Source organism: Lissotriton helveticus, chromosome 6, assembly GCF_964261635.1.
Source record: "Lissotriton helveticus chromosome 6, aLisHel1.1, whole genome shotgun sequence".
NCBI lineage: Eukaryota > Metazoa > Chordata > Amphibia > Caudata > Salamandridae > Lissotriton > Lissotriton helveticus.
In genome coordinates, this window is record NC_136067.1 from 1,988,209,121 (window position 1) to 1,988,232,670 (window position 23,550).

Below are 23,550 nucleotides of genomic sequence, written 5' to 3' on the forward strand. Positions count from 1 at the left end.
TGGGGAAAAGCACTATTTTTAGAAATTATATAAAGGCTTTAAGTATGTTCGGTCTAGATAAGGAAGGAGCAGCAGCTTTATGTAAAACCTTGTTAAAGCAGATAATTAAGAAGTCAATTTATGTGGTCTCTCGTGAAAGAGATCTGATACTATGTTCATTGAATGGGAGGATGGACTGCATTGTAGGGAGCTCTATTGTCAAAAACCCCCAGCCATATGTTCTCTGGAACCTGGAACACGGTGTTCGTAGGGTTATTCTGCTGCTAAGAATGAATTTATTACCCCTAAGAATTGTAACAGGTGCCTGGGAGGGTATTCCCAAAAATGAAAGATATTGTCATTTGTGTAATTGCGTAGTACAAGATCTGAATCATGTTTTGATTGTGTGTCCCGCACTCCACTCAATACGACGAAGATATTTAAGGATTGCCTTTTAAAAGTATAACATCTCAACAGCCGAACAGGCCCGTAATTGTCTTCTGTCCCCTCCGTCTGAACTGATGTGTGTTAAAATCTTTTGGTTCTTTAAAGAATGTTTAAATATTTATTAGGATTGAAATATTTTAAGTGAGTTGAAAGTTTGAAATAGTTAAATGGTAACTCATCTATATTACTGCTATATCTGTTAATTGAAATTGCACTGAGCACTTGCACTTTTTGTGTGATTTGTAAATAGTTGTTTTTAATAGTCTGGGGTTAAAATGTTTGTATAGCTGCTAGGGGAGAGTTGGTAATAACTCCTCCAAATTTTGCACAGAGCATTTGCACTTTTCTATGTCAATATAGTGCTTTTCCCCTTTTCCTAAATTCGGATTATATCTGGCATTGTTTCTTCTGTGTACATTTTTAAAATCAGGTACTCTTGACGGCCTATAGTGTGTTTTAATGGAAAGTTGTTTATTTAAGTGACTCGAGTAATAATAATTTCTCGATGTTAATTCAAATATACTGTTGCTAGGGGAGGGAGGGAGGCATTTGCCCGACAAGATTGCACAATGCACTTGCACTTTTTGTAGGGGAGATTTTGGTAGGCACCCCTTCGGAAATTGCCTAGAGCACCTGCACTTTGTATGATGGGGTAGTACTTTTTCCTTTTCCCTCTCCCTTAGACCCAATTATGATGGTAATTAACTCTTCTGTGTACTCTTTTTAAAATAGGTTCTCCTGACAGTCCATATTTTGTTTTAATTGAAAAAAGATATTTTTTATTGATATGACATAGCCCACTGTATAGTCTAATCTACTGTAGGAAAATTTCCTCTTTTTATTTGTAGTTTTTTTAGTATAAAATTGTACTTGTATTCTTACTTCGCATTTCTGTATGTAAGGAATGATGTTTTATTTATGTACTTTATGTGGAATTCTTCTGAATTCTAAATCATAATAAATACTAATTGAATTGAATTCTATTCATTATGCCTATCGCACCGCCCTTGTCAGCTGGTTTGATCATTATTGATGCATTCTTTGTGAGCTTCTCAAGTGCTTTCTTCTCCTTCTGTAGAAGGTTCTGGTATTGACGATTTGATGTTGTATTAATCATTGAGATTTCATGTTTAACTGCTTTCTCGAAAGTCAGTACTTGACCTGGAACCAAGTGAGTTGGTGCCATAAAGCTAGACCTAGATTTGAGTCCACTGTTGGTGTCTTCAGTGTCATAGGAAGTGCTGTATCCATCTTTATCTTTAAAGAAGAAGTGGAGGTGAATCATTCTAAAGAATTTAGCCAGCTCACACTGAATGATGAATGGGTCCCCATTATTAGTAGGGACAAATCCAAGTCCTTAATTGAGTACCGTTTGTTCATCACAAGTCAATATCTGATCATTCACATTGACTACTAGGTTATCCTTTCTGTGCTTGTCCCTGGTTGTTGTTGTAGGCCTATCTTTGCACTGTGCATGCCCTGAGGGGATGGAGGTGGACTCCAATGTACCTACACCTGCTGTCCTCTCCTCTATACGCAAGACCGTCCTCGGCAGTGGCCTAAAAAAGGCTGATTTGGCTTGAATTGAGGCTGTAGGTTGTACGGTAACATTTGTGGATGGAATGGCATGTTCTGAAAATTTCATGGGGCTGGTGGCCAACACTGGGGCTGTTGTTGACCTCTTGGTGTATTCCTCCATTGTCATCTGTTGCTACGACCTTGAGTCACAAGCCAGCCATCTGAGCCAGAGGAGGAGTAACTGGAGCCATATCGCATCTGAGCCAGAGGAGGAGTAATTGGAGCAATATTGTCTAACCTTCTTTGTTGTATTCCTGTGGCACATAATTCTCAGTTGTGTATGGATATACCCTTTCAAAAGTGAAACGATCCATGTATTTCATAAATTTCTAAATCTTTGTCAGGAGGACACCAAGCAATAATTATTAAATATATTTTTTTAGTTGCTAGTCAATTTTAATGCACTTTAATACCTTTGTTGGCACTGCAAACACCTCACCCGACAACATTCATTTTTTACATGCTTCAGAGATCTTAGGAGATCAGACTAACTGTTCTTCTTGAAAATATCCGTGGGCTCCTCCATCATAGTGAGGGGGTCGCAGCCCTTGGTTTCACTCGGAATTGCAACTAAGAGGAGATCGCAGATAATCAAACATGACACCTCAATGGTTGATGGGATTCTGTCCTCTTAAATAGGACTAATTCCATGTTTGCACAATATATTCATGTCAGTGTAATTTTTGCTTTCAAAAGGATCCTTGTAGGAGTATTACAGACCTGCGGATTTCACATGTATATGATTGTATTGAAGTGGGGATTGTGTCCGCGCAGGTCTTTAAACTTATCCCTGAGACCCTCTATTACCTGGTGTGTTGTTGCATTCAGTGAACGGCCAATTGTAAGCAGAGCCAAAGTGATTTTGTGAGCTTTTCTTAAAGTTCTTCTTCAACGTGTGTTCAGGCTGTGAATTATGAGTATTACGAGTCATTCAGGAGTGCATAAAGAACCCTATATAGAGACTATCCTTTGGGAGCATACAGCATGCATTTTGGACAATCTTTTGCAGCGCAAGTAATTCAATCTACTACTAACAGTTAAGCCAGCACAGGAAAGTTACTAGTAGATATAAGTATATATATTTATACTTACCAACTTTATTAACTCTCTGATCACCCGAGTTTGCTGTGGCAGCACCTAGTAGGGAAACACAAGACTGAACTAATACTGACAAGATCAACATTGCTTCTTAAGCAAAGAAATTACATTAATAAGACAAATATGAGAGAAGCAAATTCCACTGTTATTACAGGCAAAAGAGCTGTAAGGAATCAAACAAAGGATCTGAGGGAGGGAACATTAGTTTAGGAGAACGGGTAGGTTGGGAAGGGGCAGTGAGAAGTAGTAATTCTGTGCTTTGTGTTTACAGATGTGTAGAAGCCCCAGTCAGGTTTTTCATTAGAAGTGACACTGCAGTGGCTGTCTCACTTTACTCCTATTCCTCTTTCCCCCTCTTTACTGCGAGTTGATTTACATCGGCTGCGATGTAGTTGGGGAGTTGGGAAAAGTTCTTCTGATCCTGTGAGAGCAAGGTTCAGGTACTCAGCTTTGACACTCTGCTATTCATGATCTCATATTAATCGCAGGGCATGTAGCCAGGTCACTATAGGGAGTCCCAACCAGCAAGGGATGTGTTACGCGTCAGTAATACCAAAATTTGAAGGATCCAGATTTATCTAGAGCAGGACACAGACAAATGAATTCCTTCCATACTATCCCTATCATTCAGTCAGGTCCGCTTGAACATACACTTTACTTCAATGCATTGGGCCACAACTATCTTGGGACCCCGTTTGCTTTGTTAGGACCTGTTTACATGTCCAAGTTAGACCTGTGGCATTCCCCCACCACTGTTTACTGAGGCCAGTCAGCAGGGCATGAATTAGGATCCCTACCTGTACAGGCAGGACATGGTCTCGAAATGTCCTACTTGGAGTTACAGTTGTCAAAAAGGTCTAGAGTAATAAGAGAACACACTGAGCATGCTTCAATTCTACATGCACATAAAGGATGGTTCATGATCTAAAACATTTGGAAAGGAATACACTCATCTAAAAACTAACACAATGTATCACATACAAAAGAAAGAGACAGGGAATTGCATTTGGTGGCATTTTGGGTTAATGCATGTAGCTACACACGAGTCACAAGACAATTCAACATCAGTTACTTTCATCACATGATCATGTGTTAGTAACAAATTGGTATGGATGTAAATCACCTTCATTAAGCAGGCTATGCAGATCCTGTCTGCTGTGCATAACAAACATTCATCACTGAGTCAAGTATACCACAACAAGAGTACATGGTACAATATTGTACAACTTCAAAAACACGATAGCCATAACAAGATAGATGAGCAAGGAGAGATCCTGGGTGTTTAGAAGGTCAGCATCCCGCATACCTCACAGTCCAGACATGGGGGATGAGACCATGGCCTCTTGTATAAAAGCTGTTGTTAACAGGCAACATTTTTGCATATGTGTATTCTAAGAGACACCCCTCAGCGTGATCAAAGGGGTGATTTCAGTAACCCGTTCTGCCTCACATGACAGATAATCTGCTTCATCTAGCCATGTCAGGACTACCTTGATAGGTCGTGTCGATGTACCAGGATGCGATTAAATGGTACCATAAGGCCATACATCAGGCGCGAATGGCCTACCTCACTAAAGAGATTATGTCTAGCAAAAATACTGTGTAAAGCATTTTTAAAACACTCAATGAATTCAAAACCAGGAAAGATCCTTCCACTCCGTCAATCACATCTGAATAGCAATGTGAAGATCCAGAAACCTTCTTTTTTCAGAAAGTTGAAGCCATCTATAAATCCTTTGCTATCGGCTCTATGGACCCTGCAGTCACATCAGATCCTCAGCCCACCATTACCCTGGCAGCCATCCCTCCTAACTCACATGACAAATTTCTTACTATGAGTTAGAAGGTCAAATCAGGTTCCCCTATAGATCCTATGACGCCTGCCCGATGCAGAGATGCGCTACCTGTTTTAAGGACACCTTTACGTCAGATCATAAATACCTCCTTCACCACGGCGATGTTGGCCCTGTCATTAAAACAGGCAAGGGTGGTTCCCTTGCTGAAAAAACGTCACTGAACCCAATCAAACCGGAACATTTTCGACCCATATCTCTCCTGCCCTGGGTCACAATAATTTCTGAGGCCGATACTAAAAACATTCTCTCAGGCTATCTGAACAACAATGATGCCTTAGACCGCTCCTAGAATGTTGTCCGCCCGGGTCATACTACCGAGACCACACTTATAGCAGTGAGTGAACATCTACGGTTCATCCTGGATAAGGTACAAACTGTGGCTCTCATACTGCCGACCTCAGCGCCGAGTTTGACACGTCTCCCATCAGATCCTCCTTGTTAGGGGTGTTCCCATCGCAACTGGTCTGCCCACGTAATCCTGAGGTGCATTGGCTCGCTAAGTTTCTAGTTGACGATTGTTAAAATGTAAACAACACTGTACTTTGTTCTTAACTGGAAACTAGAGCCAATTCTGTTCTTTGTGCAATGTAATTGATGATTTGCCTCAGCCAATGCATGTTTGTTTGCTGCTTGGTGACTTGATGACAGTATTGCAGCGTGTGATGGTGAAGAGATTGAGACACGCGCAGCTTCATGCGGATGAAGGCTATAAAAAGAATCCTTGTTAACGGCTCTGCGCTTCGTCTGTTGTTGATGTGACGAGGAGCGCTTCAGTTTCTGAGCCGTCCGGTATCTTGAAACCGAGTAAACCCTTTCACTTCTCTTAATCGAGCGAGACTATTAAGCAGTCCGCGATCGAAAAACCTGTCACCCTGTTTTAAATGCTATTCCCGTAAATAATCTTTGATTTGACAAGAAGAAGTGCTTGAGGACTTCATGAGGTGAAATGCGCGCAGACGACAGAGGCTGCATTCCTTACGCGACTTTTCATTTGATCAGAACTTCCCTTCACACTCGACCCGAGTTCATCTTGTGAAAAGGCCATAAGATTGATGAGCATTTAAACCAATGTAAATATCTTTCTGAGACTGTGCAGGAGTTTATTAAGCGATCGAACTGATTTGAATTGCTAGACAGATTTAAATCTTGGAAAAGGATTATTGACTGAAAACAAACAAGACATGGTAAAACCAAAAGGTTTATTCTGTCCTGGCTATTTAGTAAATACTTAAGGAAGATATATGACTCAAATGTTTTAAGGTTTGAAATGTAAGATGAGTTAACTAGGTGTTAAAATCAAACCTAATAATGAGCAAGTAATTTAAGGAGTAGGTTGCAGTTTGTTTCTTTCTGCTTTCTTTAAAATTACAGACCCCCATTTGAGTAGATGAAGACTGGGACCTTCAGGTATGAATAAATGCATGGGTTAAGAGTTGCATTAATCTAATCAGATTAACCTACTAACTTTCAAGTTATTTAAGTGTTCTATTGAATTATTTAAACTTTATTTTAAGGAGTCAGTAAAGTTAATCAGCTACGTTTGACTCAAGACCCAGAAAAGTGTGAACAAAGGCCGTTAATTCAAATGGTCAGTATTTTAAAGTGCTAAGAACATTTAGTTAAAGGATTGTTAAAAGAAATAGAATTGGTAATTAATTTATTGTACAACAGGAATACTTGAGTCCAGTTTGCGCAAGAATAACCAACGGCCTGGAACACTTCAAGAGAGACAACGGCAGGAAGCAAATTGTTTTGTTGTTAATTTCTCTCTCCACTTGCCCTTTCCGTTGGGGACTAGTTAACATAGTCAGAGTTTCTTTCCTGATTGTGTTGGTTGATCTTTGGGGGAGCCGGGAGTTTGCGTCTTCAAGAGGAAACGTCTGAAGTGACCTTCGTTACAACTCAACACTCCTGCGCCATGTAGAGGCGGCATGGGTGGTAGGTCCAGCCCTGGAGTGGTTTTGTTCTTTTCTATCTGATAGATCATTACAGGTTTTGCCCCCCATTCCTCTCACATTCTCAGGTTCCTCAGGGCTTGGCATTAAGCCCTGTCCTGTTTAATCTATATGTTCAACCCCTGGCGGTGGGGGCAAGGGATTATGGCTTGACAATGGTCTCGTACGCCGATGATACTTAGATGGTGATGGCCCTCTCTGATGACCACACTCGGGGCACCGTGCATTTTTGGGGCGGCTTAGCGGCGGTCTCTCACTGGATGACAACAAACTAACCTTCAACTTAATGCCAACAAGTCAGAAGTGCTGCAGGTGAGGAGAGATAAGGGGCTCTGGAGCAAGCATTGGTGGCCGGCTCTCTGGGTAGTGCCACCACCCCTAAGCCGGTAGTAAAAAATTTAGGGGTCTGGTTCAACTCTAATCTTTGGTTTCAGGAGCATACCAAGAAGATTGCTGGCACTTGCTTTGGTCTCCTCTGTGGTTTGAGACCCATGTTGGGCTTCTTTGATCCACTTACCCCGCCAGTTGATATTCCAGGTGACTATTTTGTCTCGGCTAGACTATGATAATTCACTTATGTTGGGCCCTAATAAGGTGGAAGTTACACGCCTTTTGTGTGTCCAGGACGCAGCTGCCCGAGTCCTGTATAAGCTCCCCAGAACTTGTTCTGCAACGATGCATCATTCCTAAGTATTTCAATTGGCATGGGCAACTGATAAGGTAAAATACTTTTTCACTGTTGCAGTTAGTATATTTTATTTGCCACCAAGGTTTCTCAGTACTCATATCTACTTCTGTTGTATGTTTCGTTTGTGGACATACAGATCATGTACCACAAGGATGGTGTCCTTCTACAAGCGGTAGATCCCATGGGGTTTGAAGCCGCTTGGAAGTTTCCACTCTAGGTCTAGTGTGTACTAGACAGTCACGTAAATTGGAACTTCTTTTGAAAGAAAACAACGGTAACTGGACCGTCACTTTTCCTATATTTAGAATGCGCCATTGTTAGTAAATGCTTTTCAGAATCCTCGTTGATAGGGTACTGTAGGTGTTCACACAGGTTTATCTGGTCATAGGTGGTTTTGTTAAATGGAGCTCTACCAGTGCTTCACGGTTGTTATATACAGCCCATTTCTTAAACTGCTGCGTCAGTCTTTTTGGATATTGTCTCTCCTGTAGTTTTTGAGACAGGATGCTGGCATGGTGTTCGTAACTTTCTTTTGAAGAGAAATTCCTACGAATCCGAAGGAAATGACCGAATGATAAGTTTATGCGTAGGGACTTGGGGTGAAAACTTTTGAAAGTCAGTAGAGAATTTCTTTACATGGGTTTAGTATAGAGTTCACTGCCTAAGCCAATAGACAATGAAAAAATCCCCAAATCCAGGAAAGGCAAATTGTCTTTACTGTCCTCCACCGTCAAGTTAAGAAATTCATTTCTTGTGTTTAGCTAGGTGTGGAAAGTACTGATGGTGTTGGCATCACCCTAACAGAAAACAAATATATCAATATAATGTTTCCATAAAATAATCTGTACATGGAAAGGGTTGTCAGCTGTCAGTATGTGCTGTTGCTCAAAAGGTTGAACATACAGGTCAGTTAGACCAGTGGTGAAAATGCTCCCCATATTGAGAATTATCTGCCACCAGCGGTCACTCTTCAGATGCGGGGGGTGAAGGCGCTGTCAGCGGAGCTAAGCTGGCGGTTGGGGGTGTAGAGGCTGATACGGCTGTTAAGGTACTCTGGTCCAGTGTTATGTGTGCGTGGGTGAGGACCTTGAAGGTTATCCTCTTGTTGATGGGGAGCCAGTGCAGGTCTCTCAGGTGGGGTGTGATGTGTGCTTATATGCTATACAATAGATGCCTTTAGCGGGAATGTCTTTGCAGATCAAAGATGTATTATTAGGGTTGAAATATGATGTCACTCACTACAAACATAAGATCAAATTGTATTTGTTTTGCAGATATCCATAATAGAAATCATGGATTATATTGCCAACTGGGGCTAAACATGGTAATTAGATAAGGCGGGGCAAAAATTGACAAAGCTATATCGATAAATAAGAAATTGCAGTGGCCTGTTAAAACATGATTTTGAAAAGTTTACAATGCAATAATTATGATAATTTTCACTAAGTCATTATTTTTATGTCAATTAATTACATGCATTATTTTTTATGGTTGGTATAATTGCACAGATATTGTAAGCAATTATACATTGATAGATTATGTAAAGACTTAGAAACAGATTCTTACATATGTGAGTTTATTCCTCATTAGTTCATTTTACTGTTTTTTTACTGTGTATAACATGCCAATTTTCCATAATTGATTTGAACATAAACATTAAGAAAGATGTTTTTAAAACATAACAATATTACATCATCACAGTTACAATGTAATCAATAAAATGAACGTGAAATTTCTTTCAGTCCAATGCATTTTGGAATTGTGAATCTTTCGTCAGGGGCAAAACCTCTGAAGAAACAAATAATTGAGGATGGAAAGTGAGTATGCATGAAGCGGTTACTAGGCAGTACACAATTGGTGAGTTTCAAAGTATGTGATTGTGATAGTGTTAAAGCACAGAGAGTGGAAATCATGGACTGTTAGGCATCCTGTGCATATTAAGTACTCAAGTAACACTGACTGTGTGATGTCATATCTTGGGAATTTGCAGACTGGTACAAGGTGACTATAGTCCATGCCTCTATGCACCTTAACTTCCTCATGCATTAATGCAGTGTTAATTTAAGAAGGGAAGAGCCCTATCACCATGAGCTTGCACAACTCAATATGTTTGAATATCTTTAGCAGCGCCAAATCAAACCGAGAAGACACAACAATGCTGACCATATGTCAAACAGAAAGTATGATCGGTAGAAGAAAAAAGGACCTTGTTGCATTTTTAAGAACCAACACCACATAAGAAACCTGCGTTGACAACAAGTTATCATACCTGTGCATCTCTACAATACGGCAAAATTTGCTCAGCTGCTCTTGGATACTGACACCCCACATTCGTCCAAACTGAAGTTAAAGCGTAATTACACATGTTAGACACTGCTTATTCCACTGATGTGATATAAAACATCGCTCAATTACCATAAAAGCAAAATGGGAATTTGTATTTTTGTATCATTAATGTGCTGGCTCTGTACACCTTGATACAACACTTGTGTGGATTAGAAGCCGTTGAATGGGCACTATTAAAGGACAGGCAAGATCGCAACCAGATTGCTTTAGTCATTGAACTTTTGCAATTCTGCCTCCAAAACAGCTATTTCGAATGGAATGACCGTTCCTACCTACAATCCAACTGAACCTCAATAGTGTTTCCCGGAGCACTATAATAGGCTAATACCTTCATGGCGAAGAAGACCACATTCTAACTAACACCACATGGCAGATTGGATTAGTGTTTTTTCGTCATTACATAGATAACATTTTTCTTATTTGGAACAACACCAAGGAAGCACTAGTAGAGAACATCAGGATATTCAACAAAAAAGATCAAAGAATACAGTTCACATGCAACATCAGCCAATCTGGTATAGCTTTCTAAGAAGTATGGCTGCAAATAGATTCAAAGAACATCACCACAGAGATCTACAAGAAATCCACGGATCGCAATAACGCACCTATGTTTGATAGTTTTTACCCTCCATCGTTCATGAAGAACAAAAAAAGCAATACACGGAAAGAGGTTACCCCATAAACAATTTGACCAAACATGCAGAGAGTGCCATGTCCCATGGCAGAGAGAGAGAGTACTACAAAAAAGAAAACAGGAACACAACCAATCACATGATTTTTATATCTCGATACTCCACCCTTTCTTACAAAATAGAGAAGATAATCTATAATCAATAGGAAGTATTGACAGAAGAACCAGATTTTCATGGGTTTTTTAAAGACAAACCTTTACTCGCTCACACAAGATCATGCAACTTTAAAGAAATATTAACATCAGTGAAAACCAAGAAGACCACAGGAAAAACTGCTGGCATGTGAAAGTGTTTAAATTGCATTCATTGCAATAATGTTATTGAGGGCTATAACCTCTTACACCCCAGAACAGGTGAACGTATTAAACTCCGTGATACTACAGACTGCAATTCCATTAACATGGTTTATCCCATTAAATGTCCCTGCGGTCTGATTTACATTGGAAAGATCGTAAGAAAAATTAAAATACATCTGAAAGAGCACAAGAGCAAATCAGGAACACAATTACTACCTCAAGTCTAGCTTTGCATTAGCAGCAATGCCGGCACACGATCACTCAACTGAAGTTCCAATCATTGAAAAAATAGCCATGACAAGTGGTGTAGACAAGATAAAAAGACATCTACAAAGAGAAGCTGTGTGGATCAAAAGGTTGAATTCCTTAATGCCCTACAGGCTCAATGATACATTTGAGATGTGATGTTTTCTTTAATTAGATGTAAAATATGCGTCTAACACCCAACAATGTTAACACACGCTTTAAGTACTGAGAAACATACTTTGAACACAAGCACAAAAACCGTTTAGTTACGTTTCTTAACGGCAACTGATTTTTTTTGAGAGCCACACATGACTATGTACAGTATACCGATGCTATGTTAGAATTGTAATGTGTTCTAAAAAACTTGTTGGTTTTGTGTTTCAAATCTAGATCTGTTATATGCTGTTAACACACGTGAAACTTCAAAATCGTGTACATTGTAGATATGCTCGTAACCAACATTTTCTGCATCCCTAGATAACACTGCGATGGGCATATACCTTTACTCTAGTCATGACCTTATATTATGGTTAAGTAATGGATTTTGACACAAGTTGCAACATTCTTGAACATGGAGCATTTTACACTCATAGAAATAAAGTTGGCTGGTATTTGAGTATGGGTATCTCACTATACGGACAATAAATACATGTTATGTCTTACAGTGATTATTGCAGATTTTCACATCCAGCAGATTGTTTTTTTTTTAGCTACTCTGATAATGTTATACTACATGTTTTCACGGGTGTGACCATGTCCTTAAATATATTGTATATTTGGATTCATGCATTTTTAGCAGCGAGTTTTCTAGCGCTGATCCAAAGTGGAATTACTCTACGATGGGGCCCAAAGTTTATCGGTAAAGCATGTTCTCGAGATAAGATGTTTTTTGGGAAGGAAGTGTCCTGCTGCATGTCAAGTAACAACAGGTAGGACACAGCCAGGGAGTCTGGTGTTCATTAAAGTGTTGAGACTGATGACTGAGTCTAAATTGGTGCTACTCCCATTCCTGTAAAGTTTTTCAATTAGAATACTGACCGCGTCATAGTGAAATGCCTTTCTCTACAGTTTAGACGAATGTGGGGTGTCAGTATCCAAGAGCAGACGAGCAAGAGTGTGCCGTATTGTTTATTTGTAGAAGTATATTATCTTGTTGTCACCGTGGGTTTCTAATGGTGTGTAGGTTATTAAACAATCAACATAAGTCCTTCTTTCGTCCACAGACCTTACGTTCTGTGTGACATATGGTCATCGAAGTTTTATATTCTCGGTTTGGTTTGGCACAGATGAAGGTATTCAAACATAACTAGTAGCTCACTCTCATAGTGGCGGGGCTCCTCCCTCTTTATATTCATACCGCAGGAATACATGACGGAATTAGTGTGCAAAGAAGCATGGACTATTGTCACCTTCCACCAGCCTTTACATATTCCCTGGATATGACATCACACAGCCAGTGTCACTTGAGCACTTAACATGCACAGGATGCTTAGCAGTCCATGATCTCCACTCTTTGTGCTGTAACAATATCACAATCACTTACTTTAACCACATTGGTGCTAAGGCAATTCCCGCTGGGTGCTGATATTTTACAATTCCCATTGTTCATGACAAGGTCAGCTCATCATTAGCACAGCTCCAGTGTGCCTCATGACGAGCTGACCTTGTCATGAGCATGGAAGGGGTTAAAAACCTTCAATTGTTTGCTGCGTAGTAACCACTTTAAGCATATTCGCTTTCCATCCTCAATTATTTGTTTCTTCACAGGTTTCGCCCCTGACAAAGAGATCACCATCCCGAAATGCATTGGGCTCAAATAAATTTGATTACATTTTAACTGTGTTGATGTAATATTGTTATGTTTAAAAAAAAAAAATTCCTTATGTTTATGTTCAAATCAACAATGTAAAATTGACATGTTATACGCAGTCAAAAAAAGTAAAATAAACTAATGAGGAATAAACACATGTATGTAAGAATCTGATTAATCACAGACAAAAATTGTGATCACTAGTTGAGACATTCAGTCTCAGATAACCATTGACTGAGTTCGCATAGTTGCACTAAGCGAAAGTCTGCGAAGTGGTAAAAAAACTCTGCTGAACTACGTGGATCTCCGCGAGCGACAGAGTTCTATAGAAAAATTATGTTCCCGGTGATTTCACAGAGCTGGATGCTTGTCCCCACTGTGCGATCATCGTGAACAGCACCATGCAGAGCGCAGGCTTTCCTTTTCTGGCGCTCGAGTAGATTTTACTCGAGCGGCAGCTTTATCAACACGAACAGGCAGTTTCTAAATGTGAGCGGTCGCAAGCATACATGACTACTTGCAAGGAAAAACCTGACTACTCCGCATTGAGAAATCTCGCCGGGAGGTTTATTTTCCACGCTCCCGCTCGCCAACTTGATGTTGACGATCGTGAACAAGGAAAAATCTTGCTGGGAAGTTAATTTCCTTGCTTGCGCTCGCTAACTTGGCATTGGTTAACGTAAGCGAGGAAAAAACTCTACTCCGCTGCGCGAAGTGGAGTTTTTGGGAACTCCGCGATCTCCGTGTAATATGGAGTGTGAAATACTCCACAAACTCTGCGAGCAGAGCGGAGTTCACCGCCCAGGCCTAGTCTCAGACAGCAGTGCACTATCCAGTCCAAGTTATCATTATAACTTGGCCCCACCTGTACATTGTCTTCACATTTGCACGGCAGGCATGATAGGAGGATAGCACTCTAAACTGAATACATAGTTCAGTTCAGTCAAACTGCAGCAAATCAAGGAGTGCACCACTGGTTTTTTATTTCTTCAGGACTTTGAAACATACATGAATAATATGAGTTGGCTTTCAACTGACATTTAATATAATTAAACTTTGTTATTAATGATTATGCAAAGTTGATTTAGAGGATGAACATGTAATGACGGCTAAGGGGACCATTTGTCGCACCTCAAATGGTTTGCCCCAATCTAAACAATACAGTATACAAGTTTTTTCAAAAACACAACAGAGAGGAAACTTTAACGCAAAAATTAAACACCAAATATTGCTTTGTCACAAATAGATTAATGGAGACGTACTTTCCTTGAATATTGCAATTCTATATTCAAGCACCTTCAAGTCAATAAAAACATTTTCCTCTCAGCCAACGCATTTTGCCTAGTTATGGGCTTCTTCAGGGCTACACATATAAGTTACATTATTTATTATATCTTACAACTTTACATTTCATCTATATACACATTTGTACCATCAGAGACAGTTTGTTGACATTGTGGTACACATTATAATTCATTTACAAATTGCCTAATTTCTTTTATAATTATCCTCTTTTTTCTTGTCAGATTTCCTATGAAACCATTATCAACTATTCTCAATAAAGGATAAGAGAAATAAAGAGAGGATCACTTTGTTAAACATTGTGACATACTTCTTTTTCCGGACACCATCACCAACAGACAGTTAAAGTAATGATTTCTCTCAAATCATTACTATATTTATACAAATAGTCAGAAAAAAGCTCCAGTTATCTACATGCCCACCTTGCCTACCAATGCACCACACTTGATGGCTACGGTGACCTTAACCAGGGCTCTGCCTCTGGTGTGATTCAATGTTGTTCCTATATCTTAACTGTAGGTACGCAAGCATAGGACATTAAGGGGCAGTTACATTATTCCAAAAAGGAAAAGAAAGTGACGAAGTGCATAAAACACCACACCTTAAAACCTATATACCATATTGTTTCCATATCATCTGACAAAACACTCACTCACTCATTCACTTACCCTATAAGAAATAATGCATTAATCTTCTATATTTTGAAAAGAGAAATGTCCATCAGTTGTCCCCTGTATGGACACAATTTCCATCTATGCATCCTGTGAACCTTAAGGATAAGAGCTGTCTTCAGTTTTCCACCCACTTTCTATAACTCAACAGTCATTCTAAAATCGTCTGCACTTTCAGCATATTGGAACTCTCCCAAGATTTGCTCTAGTGTCAACAGATATGCACTATTAAGGCATACAGCTAAAATCTCATCTACCCGTAATTGATCTTACTACAGCAGACACATGATTTTCTCTGGTCTCGACAGCAGAAAGCCATTTAACTGTCCATTTGCCAAGAAGCACACTGTCTGCTACCAGTCTTATCGGAGACAAAAAAACTAAAAAGGTGTGGGGAAGTCGTATGAGTGTATGTACACATACCTCTATGTTACATGCAAGACAACAAAGTAATGCCCTCAAATGCAGAGCTGTCACACCCATTCTCTTTAGATTTGGCCAATTATCTTAAGCTACATGTGGAATAAACGGTGTGCATTCTGACAGGAATTCACACATTTAACATATCATTTATAGATTTCTTTCCCTGAATCCTTTTTGGCTTATACTAACTATAGGTGCATTAGTTGTTATCCCATTATTTTTCTAGCGGTGATTTGGGATTCACATTGATAGTGCTTCTTATGCGGGCATGTTTCCTTTTACCATATATCTGTATATATCAAACAAGAGGGGTGTCCATCAACAACAGCATAAATTCTCTACATCCGCAGCTCATATTACGCGGACAGTAATACAATCGATTTACACTGAGTTTGTTGACTCTGTCAACGGCTCAAAATGCCATATATATATTTTGCCTGATCGTAAGATTAGGAAAGTTCAAATTTCCCATATATGTGTTCATTCTGTAGCAGTATATACACACACGTGATCATAAGATCGTGAAATTTCAAATAGCCCATATATGTTTTCATTCTGTAGCAATATACACATGCATGATCATACGCCTTCTTCAAGCTTACGCTTTACCAAATCAAAAATAAGCACATTATGTATCAGTACCTTACCCATGTTTTGCCCTTGAAACCATATCCTCATGGCTTTGGCGTCTGACGTTTTCTTTCAAATCGCCATTGTTTGCATTAAACAAGACTACACTTCTGATAGTGGATTACATGTACGCCATAAATGTAATCCTCATCATGCGCATTTGACAAGTATTGATATTTTCCGTCAACAAATGACTAAGGATCTGCACTGCTTGGAAGCTAATGCTCTTAAAACCCTTAACATGTTATGTAAGGCAATTTATCCAAGAAATAAAGACTTCCCCTCTCTAGTATAGCAAAAAAAAGCTCACTGATCATACGTGATGCAGACAAGGGGGGCTGTATTGTTCTAGTGAATAAAAGTGATTACAATAAGGAGGCATATAGAAAGTTAAATGATCCTTTGGGGCCTATTACGATGACGGGCGGAGTTTCCTCTGCTTGATAGCGTCTCAGTCGTGGGACCGACAAGCACCCGTGCGGCGGTCCTAATGAACGAATTAGGTTGATACCGAGTACTGTTCGGTTGCATTCGTATTATTTACAAAGGGAGCATTTATTCAACTAGAATACTTGCTCCCATAGTAAAATAGGAGGTGCAGTTCATCCCTGCATCCCTTGGCAGGCACCTTGTGGGGCCTACCAAAGGGTGCAGGGATCAACAGCGGGGCACCATAGCTGCCCCCTAGGCCTCCAACCGGAAGTAGAAGACCCAAGGGGGCCCCGCTGGGGCCCCCAAAAAGTTGTTTTCCCACAGCCTTTCTGTGTCATAAAGGCCAGCACGGTAAGGCTGCTCAAACCCGACATCGTAACCCCAAGGACAGAAAGAGCCACCCTTGGGATTACTAGCCGCATTCCGTCTGGGGGCGGGTTCTCAGAGCCCATTGGAAGCCAGTCAAAATGACCATTCGGATTCCTTTCCTACCACCTCCATCGTAATGAGGCGCTCAGAAAGGAATGCGACCAGCATTTTACGATGTGGTCAGAAAGGCAAAGACCGACATTCGATGCGATCACATTATAATCAACCCCTAAAACTTGACCAAAACCCTTCTGCCCTAGCAACACTTCAAATACATGACAAATTCTCCCATTGAAAAGCAGTGGAGTTATTGTCTGATGTTGAATATAACTTTCCCAAGTCTTTATCTTCTACTGAAGACACATAAAGAAGGGGACTTCCCTCTGAGAAGTCACATAATTTCCGGCATTGGATCAATAATAAGACTCGGGAACAGTGGGTATTATTATGAAGATTTAAAACTAGTAGTTGCTAGAGCACGCAAAGTCAAGCGTAGCGACACTCTAAGAGTTAAGAAGAACATAACAGAACATTGGTCACTGATTTCCACCAATTCCAGTATGAATCATGAAGTGTTTACAAATTTGAAGAGGTACTGGGCACTACTGAAAGGGTTGCCTGGTGTAGGTCATTATCTTAGTAAGAAACCCAGCATAATCCACAAAATATGTAAGACCATCAAAGAAATGATATGAATAGAATACTGAAAGAAGGGATTCAAATGAGTATCACTTGTGCTGTAGATGTGAAGAAGTTTTTAAGATATACGATATGTGCCTATCACAACACACCTCACACTTTCACTGGAAATTCTCCTTTTTCATTGCTGAGAGGTAGGGAGGCTCCTACAGGTTTACTACCCACATGGTACGATGATAAATTACCTTCAATAGTGATGCAAGAAAGGTGAATAGATGAAGAGTTGAGATGTAAAGTAGAAAGTTCACAGAACAGAATGAAAAAAGCCCCAATCAAACACATTGCTTGAATAATATCAAACTGAATGTAGGTGATTGGGTGATGTTACATATTATGAGGCCTAAAAGGTGAAAGGTGGCTTTTCATTTTAATGGACCATTTAAGGTGTTTAAAGTGGCTCGTACTGCTATTTTGTTAGAAGACAATCGCTGGTGGTCAAACTATTTTCAAAAGAGCATTCTTATGAAGAGGTAAACGTCCCTAAAAGTAATATTTTTTCCTGTAGAGATGTTTCTAGAATGTGATTTTTCTATAGATGAAGACATGAGAAAAGAGAATCTTCTAGTGGTCCTGCAAATAATTTTGGAGCATCTCCTTTATTAGAAGGCTCTTCTACGGTTTCTTCTGATGAAGTTGTTGCTGTAGACAAAGGTTCCGAGATTATTACTACCAGATATAGTTGTGTTTCAAAGCAACAAAGTTATTTACTTGATTATGATGTATAATATATGGAATGTTAGGTAGTCTATCTCATGTACTTGTTATCATGATCATTATGTAAGTTGTTTTTGTTTTTTTTCTTTATTTTCTTTTTCTTTCTCTTTATTTGTTCAATGTTTTTGTTTTCTTTTTTTATAAAGGAGAAGATGTTGTATCCTCACATTAAGGTATGTTTCTTTGTGGAATAGAGCATGCCAGGGTTCTTAGCGTGACTCTTGGATTCTAGCTATGGGGTTTCGAGGGTTGACAGTTAGAGAGATGCTGGCCGGTGTGGATGGAAGCACTGATGAGTCTACTCCTTGAACCTAAATAAAGAAGATTTGATTTAACCAGAAAATTGTGACTCATTACACACTGCTTTTTCCACTCCTGTGTTTACTGTTTTCTAATCTAATTCACAGGCCACCTCTCATCTTGGAACAGTAAATCAAACTCAGTAAAACAGTCAAAATGTCTTCTGGTGCATTACAACATGAATGCATACCTTGTGAAGTCACAACACATTCACACAGTTTGGAATGATTTTTCTTTCTGAAATCCATTTCAAAATGACTGCCAATGAGTGAGCACGTTTTGTGCCATAGTAGGATCCATCTTTTCTCGTAAAGACAAAACATTTCAATATGGCTGCAAATGCGCCTAAGTGTGAATTTTGTGTTTTTGTAATTTATTTTACTATGTGATTGTTGCTCTAAGCTACTGCTACAGTGAAGTGGTTCAGAAACATGTATTTTAGCTTTTAGCATTCACTTTAAATTTGTATTTATGTGTGCTTGATTCTTTACCTAAATTTACAGTGCATTAAATACAGTTGTGCAATGTCAAGTACAGGCTTATTGCTGATTCTGAGTGACCTTCGTTCCCTTGGTGATTGAATGCTTGTGTAGTGTGCCTGGAGTTGAAGAGTCGATGTTGGAATTTCTAAGTGCTTATAGTTGATCTCTGATTCTTAGTGACGCTTTGATCTATGGTCTACAGGAGTTGCTGAAAGCCCTGCTGTGTTTGTCTAGTATTTCCAGATAATTTTAGTTAAATTGCTGAGTCTGAGTGGCCTCCAGTGCCAGTGTGTTGTTGCAAAGCCTGTTGTGCTTGTTTAGTATATGTAGGATGGTATATTTAGATGACTATCTTTAATGGCCTCTTGTCCGTGGGAGTTGTAAATCCTGTTGTGTTTGTTAGGATAGCTAGGTTATTATATTCAAATTTCCAATTCTCAGGAGCCTTTTTTTTGCGGTTATTGTTGTTTAGCCTGTTGTGTTCGTCTTGGGATGTATGTCTGCTTTGATATTTTTGAGTATTGATTCCTAATAGATTTCAAATAAATTTGAAGCCCACAGTAATGCCCTTCCCTGCTGTTTTCACAGGGCTGTAATAAGTAGGTCAACCTGCACCACCTGCAGTCTGACAGTTTCAATGGGCAAGAAGTATTACCTCTCATATTTAGACTTCCCCAGTTTGAGAGATGTCATTACTTCAATTTGTGGCAGACTAAGGAAAGGTTGTGGAGACCATGAGCTAATCCTACACAAAGGATCACCAGGTTACTCCAAGGCTTTCATGCTACATTTATGATACAACCCTGCAGTGGATTCAAGATGCATATAAATGTTGGAAATTGTTTGGATAGGTGCTTTGTCTGTAGTGTAAGGAATATCTCTGCTCTGGGTTCGTTATGAACAGATGTGTTTTGTGTCTCATGTAATTTCTACATTTATTTGGCTGAGCTATAGCTAATACATTGACTGTATTATCCAGATACTACAGCTGCATCTACCGGAGTCACGCTGGTTATTCACACATTCTTTGTAATGTTACAAGAACTCAAACTGATATACTTCCTCATCTGAGCCACTCAATGGACTCTGGTCTTGGCCACAGTGAGACAAAGGTTTATGCACTGGGGCGTATGTTCTTCTTAAGGCCACACACCATTTTTTATAAATAATTTAGAGGTGATTTTCTGTCAATGAAAATATGACATTGCCATTAAAGTGTGACTTTGTATTTAAAAAAAAACAGCAACTGCCCCATTTCCCATGGTGTGGGGGTCAACAAAATGTTTTTATTTTCACTGACTGCCACGTTTTGGATGGCGATGTATGAAAGGAAAAACTGGGCATTTGTCTGCCTACTGTAAATAGAGCAGGCTGACAAATGGCCAAATCATCCGATTGCCCTTATGCAAGTGATCGTCAGAGGTGTATTTCAGCCACACAGACAGAGTAGTCTCCATTGCAGTCGAGCCATCACCAGCCTGCCTGGAGGGATCCAGCTCCTTTGGGATGAAGCTTAGCAGCAGTTCTGGCATCCTGCCTGACTCTCCCTATGACTGGAACCTCAGTTTTGTTGGCGTGCTCGTTTCAGGTGAGATGAGGGTCACTGTGAGTGACATAACCCTTGCTCCCCTGGGAGTGATCTAGCAGGACCGGTTACACCCGGGAGGAGGGTGAGCTTGTTGCGCTTGTGCCATCCCTCTTGGAAGCGACTGCTGAAAGGTTCACATTTGCAGGGGCTGCTTGGATACCACCGCACTAGTTCTGGGATCATCGCCTTGCACATCTAAGCAAGCAGGTCTCCCAACCTGACCTGGGGTGTTGAGAACCTGCCGCCTTCACACCAGAAAAAGGTGCCTTATCAACACCAGACCCCGTTTGGGTCTGCCAGCATAGTCCATGGCTTTTCCTTAGCCCAGCTGCTGGGGTCCTATCCAGACTTCCCATATCTCTCTCCCCCTAGTGCTCACCGGAGCGAATATTATATATGGTTGGTCATTGAACGAAAACCGAACTGGGTGTTCGTAACTGAAAAGTGGGCTAATGATTGCTCAGGTCCCGACCTTGTAGAGGCTATCCCTTTGTAATACTGCCTTACTAGATTGGAGAGAGTAGGACGATGAGGGGGGCGGGACTGGGTATTTTGTTCAGGTATATTTTTACCTGTTGCTGTGAACTCCTCATTTCACCTCTCGAACAGTACGAAGCTTTATATTTCTATATAAAAAAGCATCCTACAGAAAGCTTTTCTGGTGTTCTCTGTTATCCTCAACCTGGCCCTAGGGCATCCTTTAGTCAGGATTTTTGTAATCTTCTGGAGCCCTCGCTAGAAAGAACAAATCACGAAACACAAACTCTGTTGGAAAGTATGAACTGTTGTGGCTTTTCACAACTGGTCATAACCACCACTCATGCGGCAGGCCACACCCTAGATGGGATTTTCACTAACAATCATCGTATTAGGGTTGGTGAGCCCCTTCCTCTAGTTTGGTTAGACTACTTGACCATTCCCTTTAGTTTAAGGGTCCTGGCATCTTGGAATATGCGACCTGAAAATAGGAAAGTGGCTGATAAACAGAATCTTAATTTGATTAGTAATGAGGCTGTCACTAACGCTCTCACACATTTTCAGCTTCCAGGTCACTAAAGCACTAACTTAGCTGCAGATGAGCTATCTAAATGATGTCCACTAGTTCTAGTGGGTACCTTGCACCAGTCTAATTGACCCTTACGGATGGTGGTTGAAAAGTCAACCTTATAGAAGCTATCCTAGGGGTAGCAGTGATTAGAAAGCAGGTATGGGGCCTGTGGAATCGCTGGGGCTACTCTAAACAACCAAAGGTTAGGAAGTAGGAGGTCCACGGGAGCTGCGTGCAGTGACTAAACACAGCCACGGGTTACCATTGACTTTCTATGGGAAACGAACAAGTTGCAAATTTACATTTTAAGGACACTTCTAAATAAACTACGATGGAACCCTTTTGGACTTAGACACTAAGAGGGCCAATACTCTCGAGACTACCAGAGTACTCATGTTACCTCACCCACGGAAGCCGGGTGCACAGGTCTCTTTTGGTGGCGGGCTTCATCATTGATTTCAACGGAGATCTGCAAAGAAGTGCTGCAGGCAACCAGAGGAAAAGTGTCCGGGTGGATCCTAGGCTGGATCGAAGATCTGTAGAACCTGAAAGCAGAATGGACAGAGTCTGGGTCACTTGCCAGTGACCAGGGAGGCGATAGGAAGATGCCACAGGATGTCGGTTGATTTCAGGTGAGGAGGTGAATATTATCTCTTCAGCCACAAGGACCAGGAGGTGTCATTGACAACCAGGAGCTGGATTCTTACTGTCCCACAAAGGATCCAGTTGACTGCAGTATCGGTATCGGGACTGGATCCAACAAGCCTTGGTAAACGCAACCCACACAGGATGTTAAGATTATCTTTGGTGCAGACCATCAAAGATTGAGGAACTTCTCCTTAGCAAGGAAGCTGGAAAAAGCCTGGAGCAACCAGGAAAGCAAGTTAGATTCAAAGAAAAGTTTTTGGGAGTCTCACTAGCCAATGGGCAAGTAACTGCGAATACGCATCAAGCTGTAATGCAAAAGTGGGGCCCACGGGACACTCATGGAGTGGGGGCCTCTGAGCTTCAAAGCCAATGGTGCTCGGGTCTGGGGCTTCAACACCCCAATGCACAACTTTGAGATTTCTCGTGAAGTAGGTGCAGCTTTCAAAATGCAGGATGTCCAGGAGTTCTGATCCCACGTCTCTCATGTCCGCCACAGGTCTCAGCTTTGCTGTGATCCAAGGTCGGGTTCAGAGATGTCTGGAAGTCTGTGTCCTGTGTTGCAGATTCTTCAGGATCCAGCAGGAGCCTCCAAAATGCAGACCAGTAAAGTTGCTGTTGGTGCCTGTTTGAACAGGGTGATCACTCCTTGACCACAAGTGAGATATCTTCCAGTTGAAATGGAATGTCGAAGGTCCAGGATATATGTTTCAAAGTTTTGTCCAAGGTAATCTAAAGTCCTAGGGACTGGGTTATACTTATACTAAATGTAGGGGCTGGACTACTTTTAAGGGCCCTCCTATGGGTGCACCTGGGAAGGGGGTGGTTACCCCCCATAGGAGTGACCTATAGGTGTATATGTCTCTATATGTATATATAGACATAGGTGTGCTATATCTAAGTAAGCCCAGTATCTGGGTGAACAGACCTGTGGTGTCAGTTTGGAAGGCAAACCAGGGGTGGCATAATACATGCTGCAGCCCCTGGAAGGCCTAGGGTGCACCTATGTCCTGGGTACATATGGTACACTATACAGGAGCTCACAAGTGTGACCCAGTAACCAATCTGGTATGTACCTAAAGTACATGGAGTCCATTTCATAGAGAAAGCAGATAGACTGGGGCCCTGAATAACATGGTCCCAGGCCAACTAATTTGAAAACCAGCAAAACACCAGGCAAAAAGTGGGAGTAACCATATAGTCAGATATCCACCTTCCTACAATAGACACCTTAGCTCCCATAAAATTTCATTATT